The sequence below is a fragment of the Mya arenaria genome, chromosome 4, assembly GCF_026914265.1.
Source record: "Mya arenaria isolate MELC-2E11 chromosome 4, ASM2691426v1".
Classification (NCBI taxonomy): Eukaryota; Metazoa; Mollusca; class Bivalvia; order Myida; family Myidae; genus Mya; species Mya arenaria.
This window is the reverse complement of record NC_069125.1, coordinates 14604544-14625468: the sequence shown is the minus strand read 5'-3', so window position 1 is coordinate 14625468 and position 20925 is coordinate 14604544. Positions and strand designations below refer to the sequence as shown.

Below are 20925 nucleotides of genomic sequence, written 5' to 3'. Positions count from 1 at the left end.
CCGTTGACAATTTAACAGGCGAAGAATCTGTTAGACGAAGCTCAATAACTTTTTTGTGGACAGGCAACCTACCGGTGAATGATGATTCCCGCACCTCATCTGCAAGCTGTCCAAGGAAATGGATCTCTTGTGTATCACCCCCTAGCTGTTCCATTAGACTGTGGAAAAGTCGCAACTTCTGTAAATGGTTGTAACATTTGAATCAGAAAGAAATATCTTATGTTGTTCTAGTTTAGCGCAAGTGTAGTATAAAAGTATATTTGATGAGCCACAAGGTTCAGGATATTACGTGTATCGTCTCATCCTTTTCCTTTAAGGCTGTATCGGAGGCGCTTCATTCTTTAGTAGGAATTACATTTGAATCGTGCATGAGCATTTGTCTGTTAGACGTATATCAAATATGTAAGATTGAGAGGTTAAACTTGATTTATTCCATGATAGCGAATCTCTATATAGGAGTTTTCCTGGCCTCATCCTACCTCAGCAATGATATTTCTGCACCGGATGTTATCTGCTTGAAGATCGTCATTCTTCTTCTGGATGTCAAACGTCATTTCATCTCGACTCGACTGCCTTTTTGGTTTCTGTAGCCTCGCTCTGATCCTCCGCTCTTCGCCCATTGGGTCACATTTGATTTCTATTATCTGCTTTTATGTCATTAAATATTGTAAAAAAAGATGATGTTCATTTTACTGACAACCTGTTTAAAAACAAATGATACAATGAGTTTTACTTACCATTGGCATATATACGAGACAAAGTGTGATTGTCGTACTAAAGATGATGAAGAATCCCACGATGACGAATGATGACGTAGGCTGATCGTAATTGACGAAGGAGACTGCGGCTCCACAAACGCACATGATGACGACGTTGTAGACGCTTATGCCGATGTATTTGGAGTCGTTGAGTGCGGGGATACTGACCTGTAGGGTTTCCCAGGCCAGAAAACAGCCAAACACCTGCAGGATAAAAAACATGATTAAAATGGTCGTATAAGGTAAAACAACAACAATACACAAACGTTGTCAAAATCACATCGCCATTTTTACATGTGTCATCATAAAAGAAAACAAAAAGTTCTGATAGCGCTTCTTGGTGGAAAAAATTACCAACCACTTCGCATAATTTCATAGATTTCCATCTAGTGCTTATTTCTTCGAAAGAGATTTTGTGCCAGAGTTCTCCACTGCTAGAATTCAAGAACAGAAATGACATAATTTTCTTACTAGGAGCATTTCCTTGTAGGCGTATATGAGTATGAGCCAAATGGTCATCTTGTGACTGACACAGTACTCCACTACAGGAATCACGTCCAAGTCGCCTTCCTTCTGAAAGAGTAAGTCAATGAAAGGGTTTGCTAGCTGTACAACATTTTTAAGCTCATGGTTTCAAATGATTGACTGCATATATGTTAATAGTCTGGTCTTGTTAGTTTAGATTTGGAATTATTTTTCATCGATTGGAAATTCGTTTTCCATACCATTCTGTAGAATACTTTGTTTGTTTACAGCCATTCATTATTATTCACGGCTTATTACCAACTGCGTTTTCCTAGTTTGCTTCCGAATTTATGTTAATGTAATGCGACGGAAATGCACTTAAATACTAACAATAACAGTGAGGTTCTTAATTGAAGTTTGTAGAGGGTCCAATATTTGCCACGTGACTAGTAGGGCTGCATCTATAAATAATAACACGGTTACAACCAACATCAGCTTGTAGTCTTTGATGACATGCAAATAGAATTAATGTAATATGCATTTTTATAACATAGCACATTATGACATAATGGGAATTACTGTTCTTAAAGAAATTTGATTCGATATTATACTATCATCGCTCATGCCATAAGTACAGTGCTCCCGTGAGTTGCATCCCATTACAACATATTTGTGTTCAAGGAAATCCACAGTTATTCAGATGAAGGGATACCAATAATGTTTTACTAACCAAATCAAGGCAAAAGAACGGAAGGCTGCAAACTGCTAACACAAGACATCAACGGTTGACTGTTTAACCTCATCACCTACAGGATGATATATAGGTTTTTCACAAATTTATATGTTTAGATCATTGTCTTTTAAAACATAAGCTGTGTTCCAGCCGAGACAGGAAAACATATATTGGTAATATTTACATATCGCTGCCAACCCGCCCTTAATTACCTTCTTGTGAAGTTTGATGTCGGTAAATATTGAGTGTACTCTCCACGTTTTACTGAAATTTGAGGGTAAACCCGATAGACAGAACCCATGCCCGCGATTGAAAGGTCAAGAAAATATGATGTATCGTTTTAGTGAACATATTCTATGAAGTCGAGCACTGGTATAGTACTCTACAATAACAATCATAATCATGAATTCGATAATGTTTAGTTATCTTACTGAAGGTTAAGAAACTGTCCATTAATAATTATCCTCGTCGTCACCTTTCAATGACCTTTTTTATGATATCATTCCTCCAATTGGTATGCTAATCATTCTAGTACTAATAAACCTCATGTCTAAACTGTATGTTGTGTTTGAATGCGTGTAAACATGTGTATATGGTGTTAATACGTGTGTGTGTCTAGATCACAGTTGTAAGAGGCATTGTCTTGTACAACTAAACAGGGTTTATTTTTTTTCATTTTCCACTACTGGGCTTGCCCCTGAAGTTTACATTACTATACATTAGGCCTTGTATGAGTGTTTTGTTCTGATTTTACTTGCATCACGCCCTTCTGTTTTCTCAGCGTATCCCATATCAACACATTAATTACTAATTACTTATTTACCACTTGCCGTACAACAAGTGTATATATGACTATCCTTTCAGAACAAATGCCGACTTAATTCATTCTCACAAATTTTCAAATAGTTTACTTTTCATATCTTTTTTATTAAAGGTTGAATCTGGTCTACGTTTTAGACAAATCTCATTAAAACCATTATTACAGATAATTTAGTACGAATTGTTGTTCATTTCCTAGTTTAAAGATTATAAATGTGTTCCGTGTAGCAGAAAATTACCGTACATATATGTCTTGATATTGACGACTCCCCCGTCCGTAGAAAAAACGCTTAGATAGGTGAGGATACATCCAATTATAATTATTTTGTTGAGATAAGGGGATGACATCTTGATGTACCTAAAGAATAAACCTAACTTATGTTATTTTATTACGAAGTTAAAAAAATAACTAAATACATGTATATGAAAATATAACTAAACTATACCAATCAATTTTAACAGAACACCGGCAAAAGGCTCTGATCTAAGAGATGTGTACATTGTTTAAATGTGTATTGCTTCTTACATTGTTTTTAAAAAGGAAAGGCAAAAGTAGCATTATTGAGTTTTAAACATTAAATTTTAGGCAAGTTGTTTTATCCGAGTAGTTTCGACTGTTTTGTTCAGTAAATAATCCTCAGACATGTTTGTATTTGGAAGAGTTAACCATTAACTAAAATAACATAAATTGGTGGACCGCTACAACGTTTTTAAAATCTAGTCCCCTAATGGAGTCCAAATTGAGCGAGTGATTTCCCACCAGCCATTTTTTCTGGATTTGTTTGCATCTAATTGCTTACAGATGCATACCATCCCTTCACTAAGCAAGCGGATAACCAATGCTGCCAGAGGACAACCCTAATCCAATTTACGCAATGACAAGCACCATTTCAGATAAATTCTATTTGCAGAACTCTACATTCATAATTTCCGGATATGACAGTCCATTTTACCACATAATTCATTTCCCTTTTGTCCTTTGGATGACCTTATTCTGAATATTAATAGAATAATGGTGACATTTCCAATGGGATCTATAACAGTCTGTTTCTTTTGATTTAGTGTAAATATCTTATTTGTATCGTATGAAAGAAAAGATGGCAAACTTGTATAATCATCTGTTATTATAAATAAATACAAACAATTTGCTAAAATGTCACTGAGAATGAATAAGCTGATGCTATTTAGCACTTGGTACCTGTGAAATAGAAGCGTTATGGCGCGATAAAATGCAAAAAAAAAATTATATAATTAACTCACCTGTGCTCCCGGAAGATGATGTTTACAATTAGAAAGAAGACCGCCACCGTAACGCCCATCCCAGACAGAGTCAGACAGAGTACACGTACTATAGTAAATCCCCTTAGGCACGAGCTGAAACTCCACACGCACTTGCTTCCGGTCGATAGGGGGACCAATCTCTGGAAATCAATATAAGTGTGTGATCGAATATGATTCCATATGTAATCTTTTCTGATCCGATCATGAAGAGATGGTTTATCTTAATAAGATGTAGTGATATTTATATAAAAACAAAACAGTTGCTTATTGTATGTGTTCTCTTTGAATTATGCATAAATAGGTCGATTAACATGGTCATTGAGAAATCAAATTCAAATACATCAGACAATTCCAAAATAAAAATATTCACTAAACACACCGCCCCTCCAGATGATTGGTCGACTGTCTTTGCTTTTGTTTGTGATTACATCAGTGATTCTGTGGTACTCGTAAATTTTCACCATGCCATCGCCTGAAAATAAATACCTATTTAAAGGAGCTATATATTTTGAACATCGTTAAAACGTTTTGATAATAATGTATTGCAAACTCTTGGTCAACAACTGTAATGAAATACAGACTTGCAGAACATAACTTTACTGAAAAGTAAGAGTGTTTAGCAAAAGCGAATAAAACATAATCATGCTTTACCTTGGTGTTGCTCTAATAGGACAGATCCAACCCTGTCACCGCTGTTAAATTTAATTGTTCCCTGCAAGTATCGTATTGAGAACAATCATAGACATAACAGCTCGACAATTTCACTTAATTTAAATCCCATTGTCTCCAGGCACCAATAAAGCATTGCAAATTCAGTATAACGCATTATGAAAGGCTTTATATAGTCTGGGTTACTGCGCAGTTCTTTTTTGGTATAACATCAGATGGAAAGAAATAAAAACAAATTGAAGCAAATCGTAACATTCACATGAAAGGCGACAAAAAATTGGCCTGATGGATTGTAAACATATACAACACAACAATTTTGAGCAAATTTATGACATAAAAACAAAATAGTTCAAACCCATTAATGGATAGAATGGTCCTGTCAAAGGACCGGAAGATGTCCTTTTATGTTGTAATGATGATGATGATGATGATGATTATGATGATGATAACGATAATGATGAGCGCTATTTGGCTTAACAACGCATTTCAATAAACGATTGTACAGTAAAAATCCGAAATACTTTTTGAAAAATATAATTCAATTACATTGATACTTAATCCAAAATGTGAAGATGCAGGGTTTTTTTTAAATCTTGGTACTAAGTGAATCCAAATCTTACAGTGACACCACGGAAGTTCGTATCATTGAGTGCTGCTGATATTCGGTCTCCCCGAAAAAGGCCACGACTAAGATGGTGACCGGAAGGTCCGTCTACACCCCATTTCCGGAGGATGGCGTCTACCGCCTTGGCGATCACCAAAACACCGTCGAAGGCGTAGCCGTTATACTTGCTGAATATCAACAACACATTCAGAGTTTCACAGGAATCATAACTTATCATAAAATGTTTGCCGTAGCCGTGTTCTAAAATACTAAGAAAAACTATTTGGTGAAGCAATATATATGACCATTTTGACCATTTTGTTCCCAATTGTTTTAGAAGAGGTATTACTCAGCAAGTATTAAAGACAGTGAAATAGGCCTTGTGTGTGCATATTGGCTATGGCTTAAGTCTTCTTAAAGGTGATTTTTTGCCGGCCCACCTTCACGACAAAAAAAACAGTGACAATACCTCAATTTTTATTTTGTTCCGATAAAGACAGCTAATGCAAATATTTGACTTGAAACCGTTCGACACTAAATTGGTATGTACTGCTTTAGTTAACTTTATAACAAAGGCATTTCTTAAATTGGTAACAAAAATAAAGAATAACGAACTTGCAATGTCTTTCAAATTATGTTTTTTTTCGGAATATCTGTTATTCAAAGCTCCGTATCAAACAACAAGTGTAAGTTAACCTGTATGGGGTCCCAGTTTGATGCCGAATTCGGTTATATTCCTTGTAGTACTTTTGAGGCGTCTGTAACATGGAATACAGAGATGTTATTAAGACAGAACTACAACATTTTGTTAAATCATATCCCATTTTAAAGAATAAGAGTGTTGATGGAGGACCAATTTGCCATTCGGTTTTAATTCAATGATATGTTTGCACATTTTTGTATCTCCGGAACCGTAATATTGTACCCTCTCAGGTTATGAAAATATGATGTCAAATGTTATATGTACATTTTTGAAATAATTTAATGAAAAATTTTGCAGTGCATTTGATTTGGTTTGATTGCTACTTGTCACGTTTTAAATAGGTAAAAAGTGTTGTCATATTTGTCTAAATATCGGATTTATTCATGTTCAGTTCAAATGGTTTGCTCAGATGTATATATATTCTGATCTTTATATATAAAAAAGCACATATATTTAGCAATAGAAAATAACCAAACTATCGTTTAACCCAGATATAGTTGTGAACGAACTGACAGCGCTAAACTGTCTTGAAATTATAATCCTCCGGGGAAATACTAAGAGAAATGCTGTTCCTTTTAAACGCAATTACCAAAGTCTTTAGATTCTGAGAAAGAACCAAAATGCTCTTAAAGGCAGTCATATTTGTGTTACCATGAAGATCCTTGCTTTTGCTAGCCTATTTATTGCAACCTTGTGTAAGTTATAAAGATATATGTCCCTTGCACAATTCTGACTTTGTAAGGCAAATTGTTCACTCAGACTATATTCCAACATATTTCCATTTACCAATTGGATTATTTGCTTATCATTTTCTTCCTCTCTCCATAGGCTAAAGTTGACAATATTCACTGCTCAAGCAAACAGATGCACTTATGACACGATCGTTTTGATACCATCATACTATCTACATACAATTTTCTATAATTGATATTGTATTTCACACTTAAAAATATCATCTTTTCTACGGAACTGCATATTCATTAAAACAACGTCTTACAAAGTTGTTCGTGTTTGGAAAACCAAGTCCTAATAAGCAAATAATGGGTTCTATTTATAATCAACCTTGCATATTAGATTGATTGGAAAACTCAGGGAAGAAAATGATGGGGCTGGAATAATATTTCCATTATTACTGACCACAATAAAAGCCAATTTGCAAAAAGACAGATACATATATATAACATAACTTCAACTGACCAGGCCTGACTCTGTTCGCCTCCTGCTACTGGAAAGGGGGAGAAAATCGGTGGCGATGTAACCATATATGGTGGTGTTCAGTTCCGCTGGGGAGCACGTGACGTTGTGTGTGGCGTCCTCGAGTGCCCACCACTTCTTCCGATACCCGCTCAAAATGATCCACTGGTACTTGGGGCCGTACATCCTGTTCTGAAAAGCCTAGAAAATTACAAGGATACGCGTTCATTGTTATACAATCAATGAAATAAAAGGCAATACATTAGGCTAAGAATATTTAAAATGCAGTTATGCACTCTTGCATATTTTGATAATATTAAATTTAATATGCCTGGACACATGCTGTAATGTTACAATAAATTATCAAATGGGACAAAATGGTCTTGAAATGCGTCGGAGTAAAATATTACAGATTGTACACTAGTATTCGATATGCTGAGTTCAAACATTTGCTTCAATACGAACTTACCAGCAATCATTTCATTTCGATCAGACATTGTCGCTATTGCAAATTTTGAAACGAAAATTAATTATTGTATGTGTATTACTGAATAAGATTAGAAGTTATACCTTTATTTGTGGTGGAAAAATATATGAAATGCCTTTATATTCAGTTATGTTACCAACATTTACTCTTTTCTCTTTGTATTCTCGTTTTACCATTCCCTTCAGGTTATATTTACTAATAATCTTCATTTAGTGATTAATTACTTTTTTTTCCTTCATAAATTTACCCGTTCTTTACCTATTATACTTTCTTACCTCTATCAACACTCATCTCTTTTCTACATTCAGTTTTTATTACTCGTCCCTTCATGTTCCTCTTAATACCCTATATCGCCCCCTTTTTCTTTACCCTTTGTGTTTCCTTTTTCTCATATCTTTCTTTTAGCTTCGTCCCTCTGCTCGCTCTTGTTTACCTCTGTCTCCCATCCCATTCAACTCTACTTTACATGGCTATTGCCTAAAGTAATTCACACCTATTTCTAATCACCATCCTTTCGACACATAGATCCTTCCATATATTATCCGATTGCCTCACTACAGTGATCTCTTGTGATATCCTCTATTTATCCACCCCCTTATCAAACCAGTTCCTATTATCTCATCCACCATCTCCATCCTTCTTCCTTAGCCTCTACCTATACCTCCGTACCTTTAGAACCTGTACCCTTAATCACATCTACCATTTCATTCAACCTCTTTCACTCGCCCATTTTAGAACGACATGTATCCCTATCAAAACCCTAATGTCCTCACTACATGTTCCCAATTCATTGCCTATATATCCCATCCCAATACTTATTTATTTCCAATTATTTCATTGACTTTGTCATTCTACACCGTTTTTCTCGTCCCTTCCCTCATAACATGTATGTCGGTTCTCATGCAAATTATAGACAGGACCTGATTGCCTACAAATAAATTACAACTTCCTTTATTTTCGTATACTGGAAGAAAAAATTATTTCTGAAAAGATCCTCTAATCGACTTAGAAATCTTTCAGACTGAAATGTATTGTTCTCCTTTCAAAGTAATTACTTTAGCTAGCTCAAGTATAATGTTTTAGGGGAGAAAGATTTAGCTGTTAGTTTTAGAATGATAGCTTTAATATTCGGAATATTCCCAGGCGACAGTTTTATATCTCGGAAAGTGAGTATTTTCTCATTTTGACATAACCCAGTCTAGTTTGTAGCACCTCATAAAGACGGGACTCAGTACATCTCAATTCTGACAATCCACGACAACCTTTACTGTTTCAATTAACATTTTTGTTTCCCCACTTCTAACGCATCAATAAAGAATTACTCTATGGCTCGTCGGAGTTCCTGTCCCAATAATTGAATAGAGAGCTTGACAGACTGATATAAGTTTAAGCTGTTATTTGTTTAAACACCGGATATAAGGTCTGTAATATTTCTATATAAAGTCAAAAACTTAAGAACATTTTACCAATTCATTCAGTAGCAACGATTTTTTTTTATCTGTAGCTGCCTTAAGGAAAGATGTTCATACATTGACCATGTTTGATTTCATTACATACTTTTTACCATAAAGCATGCCATACACTACTCTATTCTTCACTACACAATATTACTCCGTCTAGAGTTGACAGATTCATATTTCTAGCAATGCATTTACAAAAGGAATTGCATAAGCTTCCCAAGAGTTAAAACGGAAATATGTATTATATATAAAATCAATAAAGATTAATAACAATAGTTGACCAAATATGATATGTGGAATGTTTCGTGCAGCTGACATTCTCTGACGAAATTTAAATAGCTCTATTTTACGATGTTCAATATATAGGGATATGATTTAACACTGAAGTGATTTCATTGAAATGTTACCGTGTTTTTCTACGTTGTTTTGGCGAAACAATATCCTGTTCAGATATAAAGAGATACTTCTAGTGAATGAATTTATGAATCTATTCTCATTTGAAAACAGATAACATATAAAGTGAACGTAGGCATATTTATTACGAAAATGAATGTGTTGAAGGTGAGCAATAAGGACGCTACAGAAACTTAATTGTTGATTATGTTCGAGATTAATTCCTTAAGATTGGAATTTGTAAACCGTCAGAACAGTTGTTAACTGTATACACATAGCATGTTACAAATAGTACATAAATTAAATTATTATTATTATTATTATTATTATATTTTATACTTACATGGACAATACCAAACGTGCCATCTGTTCGTCAAAATTCCCTATATTTATACGTACGTCTGCCGTCTAACAATTGAAGACAAAGCAAGTGTATGTAAAACTGGTTTGAAAGAGTTGTGTATTATTTAACAAAACGGTGTTGCAGTCATGCTTTCTAACGTCGCTGATATAATCAAACAAAATGATATACGAATGATCCCCGTCTTCCCAGTTTAGCAAGTGGTGCACGTAATATTATCTATGAGAACGATTATTAAAACAAAATATTCATGCGTTTTACATGTTTTTATGCCTGGGGTTCTGTACTCTAAGAAATCATTTTTAATATGGCTGGTACACAGGTCGATCTGTCCTACATGCCTTTTACAGACATCTACAGTCAGATAATTATTTTGTTAATAGACAAGAGGCAATATTTATATTTTACTTGTTAAAAATGGCAGATTGATATTGAAATTTGTATACAATTTGTATTAAGCAATGACACCACTGTATTGTAATTAATGATGCATATATTATGTAATGGATTCGGGCCGGCGGCCTTTATGTACTGAATAAAGCTGAGTTCAGTTTAGGATTCCAAGACTATATTGTTCTGGTGATTCCAATCACACGTAATCAATATTGTTAATAAACCATACAAATGAATGACGTAAAAATACAATTTTTGTTTTTAATATTGGAAAAAAGCTGGTTTTGTACTTGTCTTAACTTTACGTTAACGTTGCTACGATTTATGTTTGGCGTTGTTAATCTAATATTTACCCGTTGAAGACTTAAATAAAGTCAAAATTCTCGTTTAAACTGGATGTATATAATATTGTCTGTATAATTACACATACGAAATAAATAATCCTTATGGAAATAAAACGTCAAATAATCTTAAATGTGCCGAGATCACACGGCATCATATATCGTCTTAAAAGTACCTTAAGGTCTTTATTGGCGTGTTCAGGATCGTTGACAAAAGCAACAGATTTCACAATCTAAATGTCCGCTTTCACCAACAGCGACGCAAGATTGTTGTTGGCCTAGAAAAAAATACGTACAGGTAAACTCGGAAATTCAAAACACATGTAATCGAATCACATGATGTTATTGAACATTGCATTAAGGCAAAACAATAGCAGTTTTAACATGAGTCAGGTAAAAATCGTACATGCGATTGCATATCTCTTTGTAAATGAATGATAACTTTTTTGTTCTAGTCGAAAGCATTATAGAACGAAGTTTTCGTCTTCTAGACATTTATATACAAATGTATACAGTTCGCCACCGCATGGCATATACTGTTATAGAATGTTACTTCAAAACAGTCTTTGTTTTTTTTAAATACAAACGAGCTAACATTTATCAACATTACGCACATATCCATATCTAGCCGTTCCCTTGGTGACTTCCCGGAAAATGGTTCCCACGGTGGTCCAGTTAAATTCTTTGAGAAGCGCAAGACGAGCCGGGTTTAAGTCGTTATCGCTGGGAACCGTCCTGTAGAAATTGTGGTACATTTTCTGGTCTGACAAAGCCGGGTCCATGTCGGCATAACACAACTGAGTGAAAAACGGTTATACTTTTTATATACAGACACCAATAACTATAAAATATATTTTATGTTTACACATTGATTAACATTAGCGATGAATACAATATCATTCAATGCGTCGGCGAAATACAAACGTTTTCATTTTACATAAACTTAAACCGCCAGTCTCCAAAACAATATGCGCAATTAACTGGGATTTTTTTCTCGCACATATATTCAACGTTTCACTTGTCTTTTGAATATCCCATTTATTTTTGGTAAAGCTTTGCCAGAAGCTGCGTCTACAAAATACTGCCAAAACTGTCAGGATTTGTTTTTAATCGGCTTATAATATTTGATAAAGCTAGCAAGCCCCGGATCAATTTCTTTTCCTCAATATTTTGATCAAATTCTGATAATCTTATCGTATTATGAGACTTCAATATAAATGCTAAGTCTTTGGCTTGGAGTTTTGTTTTATTGAATTTCAGTCAAAACCCTAACTAGATTTTAAATTCATTTGAAGGAATTTCTCGCTTTCATTTTCAACGAATATTGAATTATCCCAAGTTCTTCGAAACATATTCTTCATTTTAAACCGTGAGGCTGGTCTATATAAATCTATTACGATAACACTTCCAATAAACATTCATTCACATTCCACCAAAGTCAATCTTGCTCACACCAAATACTCTAATTCTGAATGTTTGAACAGGCGACAAAGTATTTCTTATTATTCAGTAAGAGTCAAAAGCTCTTGATATAACATGAAGTACACTACTTGTATTGGCAGATAAGTACTGAAATTTGTAAAGCTGGAGTTCAATATAACACAAAGGAAAATTGAAGAGCCATTGACATGTAGTTGTAGTGCATATGAACTTGTTTAGTACTCAGATATGCTGCACATCGTAGAAGAAAAGTCATTCGGTTTGCCAAGAATTGTATGATTTCATGACAATATCCTATGTTAAATACTCAAATGTACACAAGGCATATCGCCATTGCCGTCAATATTTGTTGAGAAATGTATGAGATTGGGGCGGTTTGATACCAGGGTTTTTGGTAGGAACCATAGATCAAATAAGATTGATCAATATTCTAATGGGGAAATTGTCCGACAGTAATGATGTGATTTTATCCAAACAAGTGTTATAGATAGGATTTTTTGACGTTGATGCAACATTGTACGACACTGATTGATTTAATATGTTTCTAACGCGTTGTCCGATCTTTTGCCTGATGAATATGATTGGGTCCTTTGTCCTGTCGTGTTTCGTTGAGATCAATTTAGGTAAAATCCTATAAATCCTATATCCCATGTTTACTTTGGATTTAAACGTTTTGAGTAAGTGTGAATCTGAGACTTTAAAAGCCGGTCTAACCATAGATGGCGGTAATAGTGGGAGATGGTGATTTATTTATATATATATAACACTAATGTATTGATAAACCATTAAAGTTGATGCATATTTTTTTTGTTTTTGTTTTGTATGGTTATTGCCTGCTTTTATGTCAATTATTCGGCGTTTGATTAGTACACCACTTACAACGAATTAGGTACGTTTTCAAAACTGAATGTAATGTAGTTTATTATAGTATTAGTATCAAATTATATAGGGTTTTAATAAAATACACGTGGCTCATGTATCACAGAAATCATACACGATGAAACGTATTGTCGTCATAAAGACATTGTCGCAAGTAGAAAGGATACTAACAAAACAAAATTGGCTTTTATTGCAAATATGTGAACACGCTCGTCCCATGTAATGCCGAACAAAAGTAAATTTTGATGGGCGATATTTACTTGTCATCTTGGCCTCTACCAAAGTAGCAAAAGCTGGTCGCTAGAGATTTCTGCTTCAAATATTGTATTATCGTTCTCTTTACTTTAAGAAAAAGTATTCAATCAGTTTTCCACGCTGAAAAAGAAACACAATGACAGGTTATGTACATTATAGCGTTTTACTTATTTTAAAATATTTTATAATTGTTCATGCTATTCATCTATATGTTGTATTAGAAGATGTCCATACACTATTGGCATTTTGTGAACGTTTGGTTCTACCGGGCTTTTCCACAAAATTAAACATAAGTGTATCGTGTATTCTTTACTGCTCTTCAATTAGTTTTTTCCTGTACTTCGGCGATATGATATCAGTGGACGTCCATTCACATAAAAGAGGTCTGTAGGTAATGTGTCGCCATATCGACCCCTCGTCACACGAAAACAAATTGCGCATGACAGGCGGACTAATGAGGAAAGAATTAATCTTCACTTCGCGTGACATCCAAGAGACGCTTGTCAATCGCCCAATCTATCTCTGTGATTACCGGTAAACCATTGCAATTGTACCGCGTGGATCCATTTGTGCGGATAATCTAACTTCGGTATTTTCTTTTCAAAGATAAATGGTGTCGTGATTATACTACTCAGAGTTGGTGATACTTAACGATAAATGAGTTTCTTGAGCTTGACGGGACATACATCAAAAAACCTCGACATCTTTCAGCCATTTGGATTCTTAATCTAAGGCTTAAGGTTTTCTAGAGTCACATCGAAACAAATAAGTTATTATGAAATGTGAACAGTGTTGGATTCCAAACTCACCAAAAATTCATTTTTGAGCCCTGTTCAGGTGTTTGTGTTTTTTTGGGGCAGATAATGCTCCTTTTTACCGAACGGCTTTAGTAACGTTATTGACGCTATTGAATCTTTATCCAGGGATTGATTTACCTCTTTCTAATCAAATGAGTATATGCCGGTTGCTATGAAGTGTTTTTTCATAACGTAGTTAAAACAACGCTTAAGCAACAATGTTTAAAAACATTGATACCAACATAAAATATGTGAGTAAGTGCCTTTATGTAAACTTTGACGTGAAGTTTAGAGAATATATGTAGAGATTGAGCTTTGATAAAGACGTCTAAAGACCAACCAGCTGCAAAACCTGGAGATCACAAAAGATTCCTCTAAAAATAGAGAAATTTCAGCTTGATAAATTGTTCCACATTGGCTTATTAAGGCAGAATTACCTTTCATGCTATGAAATGACATCGTAGCGATATCTTTTTTACTACAGAAAAAATCCGAAAATCTATCCTACATTTTTTATAAGTTGACAATTAAGACCGCTATAATTGATAAGCATAACGATTTAAGTCATATGAATACAGTTTCAGCAGCAAATATTGGTATAATCACCACTAGAATGGCTGAATCAAAAAGGTTTTATTTCAAAATTTTCGAATTAACTCGGTAAATATCACCTTTGACGTCTTTATCAGACTTAACTATTTACGTCAGATTTACCATCATTTGACATTTATTCGGACAATACATGTTCCGCGCGTTGAGATAAATAACAAACTTCAGTGTTTGATCATTTTGTATATGCGTATTCTAAATTGATAACTTTCTAAATTACTATTATTTATATTAAGCGTACTGACCCCTAACACGTACATATTATTTATATTAAACGAGCTACATTGGCATTTAACACTAAATGTCCCTCGTGAATAAAGATGTTTGAGAACACCACTTAACCTTTGGGAATGTTACCAATTATTATTTTCCCCAAAATCATCTCCAAGAGGGCAACTATCAATATCAGTATCAGACTTAAGACGGCATGCGTGCAATCTTCAACAAGCTGAACTGTCATTTTTGACATTTCCGTAGATGACGAACAAATTTCATTTAGGCTCTGTCAATGTTGCTTCCGCTACCTATTGTTTGTCTTGACAGATGAACAGCGGAAGGCTTGGAAACTTTCATATCGCATTTTGTTTTACTTTAAATCAATGTGGATAAATTGCGAAATGGTTAACACATTTCACAACTTGTAAATCATTGAAAACTTAATAATGAGATTATTGATGTATCCTTTCAGATAACAATGTCACGTATATAATAGGAAACGTCATAGTTAGTGTGAAAACAATAATACCAACGCATTATTTTACTTTTTCCTTAAAAAAGCAATAACTTTTATAACCATATTTATATGAAATGCTTTTCACGTCTTGACACATTTTCATCCACACGAATGTTTTATTAAAACACAAAGGATAGAAACAGCGGCGTTATTGAAATAACAACAACCTATGTAAACCTGTAACAATCGCATTAGGGAAGTTCTAAAGTGGAAATATTGCCAATCGGCTGGTGAATATTATTTATTGTTATAAGTTGAATTGATTTAGTACGATGTTTGTAAATGAAAGTCATGTCGTACATATTTAGTTCCATGTGTTGGTTTATACGTCTGGTGGTTGTGTACATGCAGTCCGATTTCAATAAAAACAAATATATATATAAATGAAACGTTGATCGATATATAAGAGAAACTTTGAAGTTGTTATAGTAAAATTACAGGAAAGGGAACCCCCTTGAAGGGCTAAATCATACAGTGGTTGTGAATAAAACCTTGACAAATGACTTCGATACCAGATACACGCACGGAATAGACAACAATAATTCTTATTTGCATTTCGTTTTCAGCCAGAAAAGACAGTCCAAATAAAGTTCCATTGTATACTGCTTTATTAAGTTAACCAGATAGCGCAAGTTCCTGGAATGCTAATGGCGAAATCAAACAACTGTATTGAGTTAGTTGGAACGTATCTCAGCAAACAGATTATACGAATGCAGAGGCTGTTGTAGATGAAATAATTATATAGGCTTTTAGTTGGTCTACCGTTTGTATATCTGTGGATGTTTTGACGCAATACCAATGTATGCAACAATCGGCATCAACATACACGTAGTCACATAACACATACGTGAAATCTGTGTTAACATTGTGAACATTAGATACATTTCTCATTTTGTGATGTTTCACATGCATAGGCTTTCCTGATTTTATTTGAACTTGGCATCTGTTTTGTTACATTACTATTCATGTATCTTTTTGCTTCATTGAAAACTCTTTATCCGACATTAAGTAAATCAACATTCAAGCCAAGATTCAATTCTTCAGGGAATTTCGACTTGAGAGTTTGGGCGGAGATCGGCAGCTGAAACTTATTTTCTCGTGCATTTCATTCTTAGAAAAAGTTAATTAAAAACTGAACTTTATTACGACAGAATGACAGTCCGTGCATCCTGACATTCCATTCCTTTGATATTTCAGCGATAGGTCCTGACACGACTGAACACGCATCTCCAAACACCATGACAACGGTATTGTTGCTTGCGACGAGGTCAAAGAAGAACTTTGTCGCCACCGCCATGTCACACTAACGGAAAATAAATAATATATAGCATACAGAGTAATGTTTCCGTAAAAGCGTGTTATAGTTATGTATATTATATATAAACAGTTTCTCTCTTTATTAGACATTTTTCATTTTTTTACAAAAACTGCTTTAATTTTGGTACATTTCAACTTAAAGTTAGCACCAGATTATAGAAACATATATAATTACATATCTGCAGAATCATTTTAATAGCTTGTACCCAGAATTTGCTGAACTGCGAAATAAAAAAAACATACAAACTAATGGTGTCGGCGACACCTTTGATTTGTAAATGACGTTTGATAAAGCGTGTAAAAGCGGATATTAATTTATTGTTTCTGATTATAGCAGCAGAACTCCCATGTAAAGTAATTGATATTATGAAAAGCGACTCAATTGTCATGTTGAGATTTTTTTGTTAGAAAAAGTATCAGTTTAACCCATTAATGTTATAAATGAAAGGTTCAATGTAAACCACCAAATGAGAAATTAAAATTATGTATTTCCTTTTCTGAAAATTACTGTAAAATACAAGTAGAAGAAATAAGTAGAGGCACGCATGTTGCGTTATTCGAATGGACAAAAAATCCAGACAACACCGGTAAAAGAGTTGGTCCACGAGGTTCATTTTTAGCCTCGCAAATTCGCATAAACAAGAAATAAACTGTGGTGTATGAAATTTATTTAAGCCTGATATAAACAAAATATATAGATGCGTGTTTTATTCAAAATTTTCAGAATACTTCAGAACAAATGGATTTAGTTAAAGAATGGTATTTTTTACCGAGTTTCGATTATTCGAAAAGAAAACTGAATGTGGCCGCAAAAAATACGATCAATACTATTTAAATCACTTACAGTATATATTTAGCGCTTAACGTAGGTTAACTTTGAGTGCTGATCAAGGCAGTGACAAAACAGTTACCAAATTCATAAAAAATGGCAAAAACATTTTTTTTAAATCCGTACCTATTTGCATAACATTTTTGTTTAATAAATTGGTGAAAGTAAAAAGAAACATACCCATGGGTTAGGCATTATATAAATCTTATAGTTTATTTTGACATACGTTTCAAACACCACACCATAATGGCTTTTTTGAGAATTTTCGGCGCCACAAATGAGGTTGGTTAATGGTACATGTAAAGCAACAGTATATAATACAACATTTACACGAATATAGAGGCATGAATACATGACTTTATGTATTCAACACTCATGAACTGGTATACATATATGGAAAAATGTGAGTGTTTGAACTGTTAGTTGTAAATTAAAGTATTTTATGATGAAAGGAAACTGATTTATCAAAAGTAATCCACACTCTCGACTACTGGACTTGTTTCTGTAGTTTTTCATGTAAATATTTCCTTGAACAACCTGTATTCAGCTAACCAACCTAGCAGTTACCAATAATTTGTTCAAGATATGCAAAGAAAGTCGGAACTTTTACACTTGACAGATTAAGGGAACATTAAGGACGGAATAATCCCGATATAGAACCGTCTTGCTATGTGACCAGACTCGTAACAACCAATGTTGACACAAACCTTTGCAAATGGTGTAACATTTTTGTGTAACAATACTTGCGTCTTTATGTTTTTGTAAGTGTTTTTGTAATATTTTAAGAGTTAAAGATCAAAATATTTTCTGAAAACACTATTTAATTCAAATAAGATATACGACTTTGTCGTGCTGGAATAAATGTGGAAAATGCATATAGTTCAACAAAAAAGGAATTAATTGTATTTTTACTCTAAAGAATAATTAAAATGCATTGTCATGAATACAAACAAAACACCAGTTTCACGCTGTGTGTGTCGAATAAAGCCTCGAATCGAATTGTTCTGAAATTGTCATTTGTTTGGAGGAAATGAAGAGAAGATATTTTGGTTGCCTGTTTCCGACGTTCCATTCTGATGTCGAAAGTGACAAATATATATAAAAATGTCTTATTTAAATGATTTTAAAGAACAAGTTTCAGAAATCGTTCATCTCTGGACATAATTAATTGGAAAGCTGTTTCATATTCTGACCATTCCTGAATATGATCATATCTCTAGCTGACCCCTGTGAAAATATTAGTAAAAAGAAAATAATAAAAAGCATTATAGGTTTTGGTACTGCCACACATATTTGAGGACAAACACTGGTATTGAATATTTCCATTTTAAAACAAATGAATAGCCTGGAACCTTTTGTAAAACATAGGTACCATTAAGAGAGTATGATGTTTTTTCTTTTTGTCACATAAAATATTAATTGAACCAAATCTACTTATACAAACTTCAATAAGTGCTATAACATTTATAATCACTTTATTTTGAACAATTTTGAAAAGTTTTTCAGAGACGCAGAAATGTCAATCTATACAAGCAAAACATTTTGTTGCAAAACCAGATATATAGATTGTAACATAAACAAATTTCTGTCATATATGATATATGAATTTATCCAAAAGATTAATTAATTTGTGACTATTTAAATGGAAATACAATAATCTCGAATATTATATTTATCTACACGTAACACTTATGGAGTAAAACGATACATTTCTGGGAAAAATATCCCCAGATCATAATTGAGTCACATTCTGTATTATTGAATACTTCACATGGGAGTTCTGCTGATATGATCCGAAACAGTAAGTTAATATCCGTTTTTACACGCTTCACCACCCGTCCTCAGAAAATCAAATTTGTTGCCCGCATTTTGAGCTTGTAAGGCTTTATATTTCGCAGTTCAGCAATTGCCTTGGACAAGTTATTAAAACGATTTCTCAGATGATGTATTCATATGTGTTCCTTTGAACCTCCACCTGTTTATTGATGTATGCGGGTTAAGTTATAACTTCATGCAGCGAATTATTTGTTTTACAACTGAAACATGGCATAAAAAGAAACCTGCTATTTATATACATATACATAAAATCAGATTTTAAAACAAGGTGTTTAAAAAACATATCTCCTTATGTAAAATTGTTCTACCAAAGATAGAGATGCATTGCAATTTAAAAATACCACCATAAGAACTAAAATCTACAATAAACTATGCACTATGCATACTAAGAGACGTGTAGTCATGCATTTTCTTACCTGTACGCATTCAGTGGGAATTGGCGGTAGCGACAAGGTTTTTCTTTAACCTCGTCGCTAGTTACAGTACTGTTGTCATGGTATTTTGGGACGATTGTCAGCCGTGTCTGTATCGATCGCTTTTATATCAAAGGAATGGAATGTCAAGTTTGTAGGTAAAATATTTCATAGCAACAAAATAACTTGAATGTTACTCTTATGGCAACTTATGTCGACGATAAATTATAAAGCAACGTTTATCAAATATTTAGTCTCTTGTTATAAAAGCGATCGATACTGATACGGCTGACAAGCGTCCCAAAATACCATGATAACAGTACTGTTACTACCGCCAATTCACACTGAATGCGTACAGGTAAGACAATGCATGACTAAACGTCTCTTAGTATGCATAGTGCATAGTTTATTGTAGATTTTAGTTCTTGTGGTGGTAATTTTAAATTGCAATGCCTCTTTTTCTTTGGTAGAACAATTTTACATAAGGAGTTATGTTTTTTAAACACCTTGTTTTAAAATCTGATTTTATGTATATAAATAGTTTCTTTATATGCCATGTTACAATTAAAACAAATAATTCGATGCATGAAGTTATAACTCAACACGCATACATCAATAAACAGGTCGAGGTATAAATCCCCGCTTCAAAGGAACACATATAAATACATCATCTGAAGGATCGTTTTAATCACTCGTCCCAAATAACTGCGAAATATCAAGCCCTACATGCTTATAATGCCGACAACAAATTTGATTTTCTGAGGACGGGTGGTAATGCGTACGCATGCGTGTAAAAGCAGATATAAACTTACTGTTTCGGATCATCATATGAGCAGAACTCCCATGTGAAGTAATCGATAATACAAAAGGTGACTCTATTATGATCTGGGGATAGTTTTGTTAGAAAGTGAATCGTTTTACTCCATGAGTGTTACGTGTAGATAAATATAATTTTCGAGATTATTGTAATTCCATTTAAATAGTCACTAATTTATTAAACTTTTGAAAAATACATCATATATCATATGTCACCGAAATTTGCTTATGTAACTATATATATATATATATATATATATATATACATATATATATATCTGCTTTTGCAACAAAAATGTTTTGCTTGTAGAGATTGACTTAGTGTAAGTAGATTTGGTTC

At 33.7% G+C, this 20925-nt stretch overlaps 1 pseudogene; it reads right to left on the bottom strand.

Annotated features, from left to right (window-relative positions):
- Nucleotides 1–704: 704 nt before the first annotated feature.
- On the bottom strand, nt 705–11443 carry LOC128230649 (gamma-aminobutyric acid type B receptor subunit 2-like; annotated as a pseudogene).
- Between the last annotated feature and the right edge of the window lie 9482 nt (nt 11444–20925).